Consider the following 6,000-nt stretch of genomic DNA (forward strand, 5'->3'; position numbering starts at 1 on the left):
GAGGCCAGGGAAGAGATGATCATAGAAACAGTCAGGTTGAGATAAAAGAACTCTGAGGCTATCGTCCCACCAGCTCCACTCAGTATCAGCCACACAACGTAGCTGTTGATGGGGAGACCCAGGATGATGTTGATAGAGTTGACAGCAGTTAGTAGTGTCAGAGGAACGTTGTTGTTTTCTGAGGATATGAAGGGGATGGAGGAGTTGGTGCCATTTCCCTGTGTGTCGATGTCGATCATCTCAAGGCTGCGCGTGTGTCCTGCAACTGGTTCAGAAGAGAAAAACATATTGGCTGGATTTGAGTGCAATGTAACATTGACACAAATAAACATTTCGAACATGATCTTCTGAAAATAACAACTATTCTAATGAACAATGAACTCAAGGTTAAAGTGATCTCACGTTTTAGATGCCAGCAGAGAGTCTCAGATCTCTGAGTCGGGTGTTTTGGTGAAGTCTCTTCTTCAGACAGTCACTGTCTTCCTGATGGCAAATCTTCCAAATGAAGATCTCTCTACTTCGCCTCCTCTAACCATTCCCTTCCCTCCTCATCCTTCCTCTGTACTGCTTGTTGTACAACTGCACTCATGAGCATTGTCACCTTTCTTTGATGGTTTTTCTATGGAAATGTATGTTGAATCACCCGGTCACTATGCAAACTTTGCCTTAGTTTTTTTATGAAACGACGCATCTGTGTCGGTGTTGCCAGGTCTGCTTATTAGAATCGACTTTAGGCTTGTTTTTCTGTAAAGTTGCCTGCAAATATTGGTAGTTGCAGGGTGCCAAAATTACCTTGTATAAACCAGTGGTTCTCAAACATTTTCATGTCATTTGCGTTATATTATTATTAAAAATATTATTTTGTTTTCCTTTTTTCACAATATTTTTTTTTTTAAATAGCAGATCTACAAGCGCACAACGTTGTGAGCTTCTAAATCGGCTATTTTTAAACTTCTGATGCTCATAGGTTAAAAGTGCTCATGTAACCTATAATAGTCATTATATATACTATATGGGCTTGTTTTCATAGAGCTGGTTGCTTATTATTCCTCTCGCTAAATCTGGCAACACTGATCTGTGTGTGACATGATTCAAATCAGGCCAATACAACAAATGTCTTCTAAATCCTAACGTATTTTGCTATATCAGTGGTTGTCAAAGGACCCCCAAAATAATATGTAATTGGCCACCGAACCCCATCTCAAAATATGTTGCTCCAGGGACCCCCAGAAAGCAAAGATTTTAGCGAAAGATGTCCGCTTAAAAAATCCACATATATTCAAAGATTCGCACACATGTTCAAGATTTTTCAAAAATAGCAGATCAACAAGCTCATAGAGCGGCACGAAGTGACGTACTATGAGCTTGTATATCTGCTATTTTTGAATAGCAAACTAATTTGCTATATATATATATATATATATATATATATATATATATATATATATATATATATATATATATATATATATATATATATATATATATATATATGTGTGTGTGTGTAGCTAAAATGTAAAATGACACAGATGCTTTCCCGGTCTTAATGGGATAATGATTGATGTGCTGCTCCATGATGCATCCATCACCTGCCTGTTACAACAACAGCAGGCAGAATGACCCGTGGACGCATGAGGTCACTATGTAAAGTTCTGACTCCACCTGACACCATGGGTGCGTTCGAAAATTACGCACCGGAGCACACTCGCCTATTAGTTTGTATTGGCCAGTGCGCTCAGTGCTGTATTTTCGAACGCGCCCCAAGTTTGAACTGGAGAGAGGCTCATTGGAGCTGTTGTTGTTGTTGTTGTTTTTGTTGTCGTTGTCGTTGTCGTTGTTGTTGTTGTTGTTGTCACCACATCATCTCAAATAACACAGTTGTCAGACTCTTCTAAATGACACGTACATTTGTGTGTGACATGATTCAAAGTGGTGGTTAAGGCGTGTCCCACATAGGCTTTGGTGCCTGAAAACCGTAAACTTGAAACATAAGGTTCCTACAAAGGTGGGGAAATCATATAACCGTAGATTTTCGCCAACATGGTAAGAACAACTAAAACAAAATGCCTGGCACGATGCAACGTTGATCATCTTTTGTTCTGCTACCAATGCATTCTGTTCCACTCTGGAGCGCTATATTCTGAAAGTATCATTGCTATAGAGCAGGGGTCTTCAACAGGGGGTCCGGGACCCCTAGGGGGTCCGGTATGTTACTACAGGGGGGGCAAAAACCCTGAGGAAGACTGTATTGTCGAAACGTTGGTTGCATTTCATTCTAATTAAACTTTCTGCATCGTGGCTAGGAGCTGTGCGGCCTCATCCTTGTCTACATTATTAGACGGCCAGCACCTCATCAACACAGGTGTGCACTCCTTACTCTGTGTTTTCCTTACTACAGGGGGGGGGCCAAATCTTTGTGTGATAGGATTTTTTTTACATTAACCACTGGAACCCAAGCATCCCTATTCTGAGGAGAAATGTAGCCAAAAATAGCAGATCTACAAGCTCACAACGCCTCGCGCTGCGAGCCCCACATGATTTTTGGGGGTTCCCCAAATGACAGTGAAGTGATAATTTAAGGACTTTTAAGACTTTTTAAACGTAAAAAAGAAAAGAAAAGAAAAAAAGACCATTACTGTATCAAAAGTAATCAACAAACTATAAAAACTAACATATTTAAAATAGCAGATTTACAAGCTCACAACTCTTGTTGGCTGGTTGTCACCAGGTTATGTACGCATACAAATGTATAGGATATAGAAAAGTTTCAAAGAATAATGATGATTTTAACGAGTACATCACTAATGGAATCATCCTACAGCTGGAGGAAGGAGACAGGGTTTACATGCGTTTACCTGCTAACAACATGCTCTATGATACTGACAACCACAACATGTTCAGTGGTGTTCTGGTCTATGCTATGTAACACTGGTACCATTACTTTAAAGAGCCCCATAATGCTCATATGCATCCTGTCAATACAGTCAGATTTAAAAGCACTGTTGTCTCTCCATGTTTCATTTGATTTAGTTATTATATTATATTCTGTAATAAATATAAGTTCAAGTTTTATGAACTTATATGAGGAGGTGTATGGAGACATTTGTGTGATTTTGCACTTACATTTGCAAATAAATAAAACATGAGTTTTATTTATTTAAAGTGCAAAATCACACGACTGGAAGAGGCCCTCCGGTTTAGCCCTCTCCGTCAGCGGGACCTGCCAGTAGCCCTTGGTTAGGTCGAGGGTGCTGACGAACCGAGCCGGGCTAAAGCACTCTATCAGCTCATCCACCCGGGGCATGGGATATGTGTCGAACGCTGGGACCTCGTTCAGCTTCCGGAAGTTGTTGCAGAACCTCAGAGGCCCATCAGGTTTAGGGACGATGACTATAGGGCTAGACCAGGGACTATAGCACTCTTCTATGACTCCGAGCTCCAACATTTTTTTTTACCTCCTTTTTAATGGCCTCCCGGCTGGCCTCTGGGATGCGATAGGGCCTCTATGCATACGTACACCAGGTACGTATGCATTTCACCTTTTGCCATCGGTATAACAGTGTCATTACTCTCGACATAAAACAGGTCCCCTAGTCAGTTAGCACTTCATCTGCAATTCCCAACAGTTTGTGGCCCACAGCTTTTGCCGACGCTGTACGTAGTGGTATCGCCTCTGAGTAACGTGTGACATAGTCTACGATTACCAGCACGTAGCGATGTCCTCTGGAAGGTTTCAGGAGCGGACCCACAATGTTCATCGCCAAGCGGAAGACAGAGCGTTGATGATGGGTAGTGGTACCAGGGGGTTCGCTGTGAGAGGGCCTTGGTGCAGTCTTCTGACACTCAGGACAGCCCTTGCAAAAGTCCTCTACGGCCCGTTTCACCCCGGGGCAATAAAAGTGGGCTAATATACGTTCATATGTTTTTTGTACTCCTAGGTGGGCTCCTAGCTGGTGGGTATGGGTTAGGTACAATACTTGGGAGACATATAGTTTAGGTACTAGCAATTGTTCAACAATATCCACCCCCTTAGTTATCACACCTTATACAGAAGCCATTTTTTTTGCAAGAAAATAAGGGGGAACCAGTGCACTCACCCGTCACATTTCTGTCCATATATGGCCGCTACGCGATGACGGGCCATGTCGAGGTTGGGGTCGGTCTACTGCGTGGTGGCGAACTCTCCAACCCTTGGTGAGCCGGCTGGCTAGGCCAGTGGAGAAGGGGTTCCCCCCTGTTTCTGCTACAGAGGGGTTTCTCACTGGTGTATCTCTCTCTCTCTCTCTCTCTTCCTCTCCCTCTCTCTCTCTCTCTCTCTCTCTCTCTTATAGGGAGCTGTTACCCAGTGGTCCGTCAGAGGTGGGCCGGAACGCTGGGCAGGCCGTCAGGGGTATCGCCGGTCTGGGTCGTGGGTTCTGGCGGCGGCGGGCCGGGATCGTATGTAAACCCGGTGTCCAGTAGCCTACCGGGCAAACAGGAAGCAGTCCGCCACAGGGAGGTTCGGCATGACTCCCGCCGGGACGATCACGTCTCCTCTGGGCGTCTGAATGCGTACGTGGGTGATGGGGTAGTGACGTATGTCCCCATGGACACAGGTTACCGGGACGGCGGCGGAGATGAGCGGAGCCGCAAAGTCAGCATGCACGAGGGTGACGGCGCTTCCGGAGTCCAGGAGGGCATGGGTGTCGGTTCCCTCGACCTTCACGGGTAGATTGGCGTGACGTCGGTGGCCGCTCCCGGAGTGTAGGCAGGGCTGGGTCCCGTCGGAGCTGGCTGCTGTGGGCATGGACACATCAAGCCTCTCTGGGGCTGCGGTTCTCGGTCACAGTCCAGCTGGGCCTGGCTGGGCCTCTCGGGGCTGCGGTTATCGGTTGGGGTGGTGACTGCGTCAGCGGTGGTGCCCTCCGCCGGTCACGGCTGGGTCTCTCCAGCACCTTTCGGCGTCTCCATCTTTGTAGTCCTCATAATCTCCACACTCAATTGGTGGTTCTCCAGCAAGGCCACCGGCGCTTCCAACGAGCTGGGGCTCACTTGTGAGGCATATTTACGGGCGTCAGACGGCAAGGAACGGATACATTGGTCAATTACAAGTCTTTCGATACATGGGGGCTCTCCCCCACTCGTTAACCAACTCTGCGTGATGCGTAACAGTGCAGCCACCGTGGGGGCTGGGCCGCTAGGTAGGCCCAGTTGTGGTACCGCTGGGTGGTGGCTAGAAGGCTTTAGCCTTGACTGGCAAAGATGGCATCCTTTAGTTAGCGGAAATCCCTGGTGTCAGCCAGCGACAGGTCCCAGCAGACCCGCTGTGCTTCGCTGGTTAGAAAGGGAGCCAAGGGTTATTCCCAGTCGGCCAGCTGGTAGCCCTTGGTGCTAGCTGGAGCCACGCAGAGACGTCCCTGAGACAAAACACACAACGAGCTGGGGACGCTGGCGTGTTTGTTCGGTTGTTAGCTCTGTGGCCAAGAGGCCACCCTGTGAGGAAAGAACACACACTGGTGTGTCTAACCGGTGTTAGCTTGTGGCTAGCGGTCGCAGGACCATGGCCTCTCTGGTCCTGGTCCGACGTCCTAGAGCTACGGGGACCCTGCCCGTGTCGTGCGTATAAGGCTACGAGGGCCTGTCGAGAGGAGTGGAAACTCACTGTACTGGAAGCGGAGACCTGTGTCTTGTCTTCAGTCTTGTTTCACACTCGGTGGTTAGCTTGTACCTAACTTGATGGCGCGCAAAACGCGGTGCAGCGCAGTGAAGGGGACCATCCAAACACGCGTTTTTCGTCTGCTAGCATAGACGGAGCAGCCGCAACACAGGCAGTCACTATTAGCTCCAGGCTAATGAGCGCTACGCGGTAGGCTAGTTAGCAGTTGCAAAGCTCGGAGGTATTGTTAGCTCAAGGCTAAGAGTGCTACATGGCTAGGCTAGCTGAACGGCGGCGAACCTTGGGGTCAACGTTAGCTCAGGGCTAACAAGTGCTACGTGGCCAGGCCAGCTGAGGCAGCAGTG

Source organism: Gymnoscopelus braueri (assembly GCF_963280865.1).
Source record: "Gymnoscopelus braueri genome assembly, chromosome: 1".
Classification (NCBI taxonomy): domain Eukaryota; kingdom Metazoa; phylum Chordata; class Actinopteri; order Myctophiformes; family Myctophidae; genus Gymnoscopelus; species Gymnoscopelus braueri.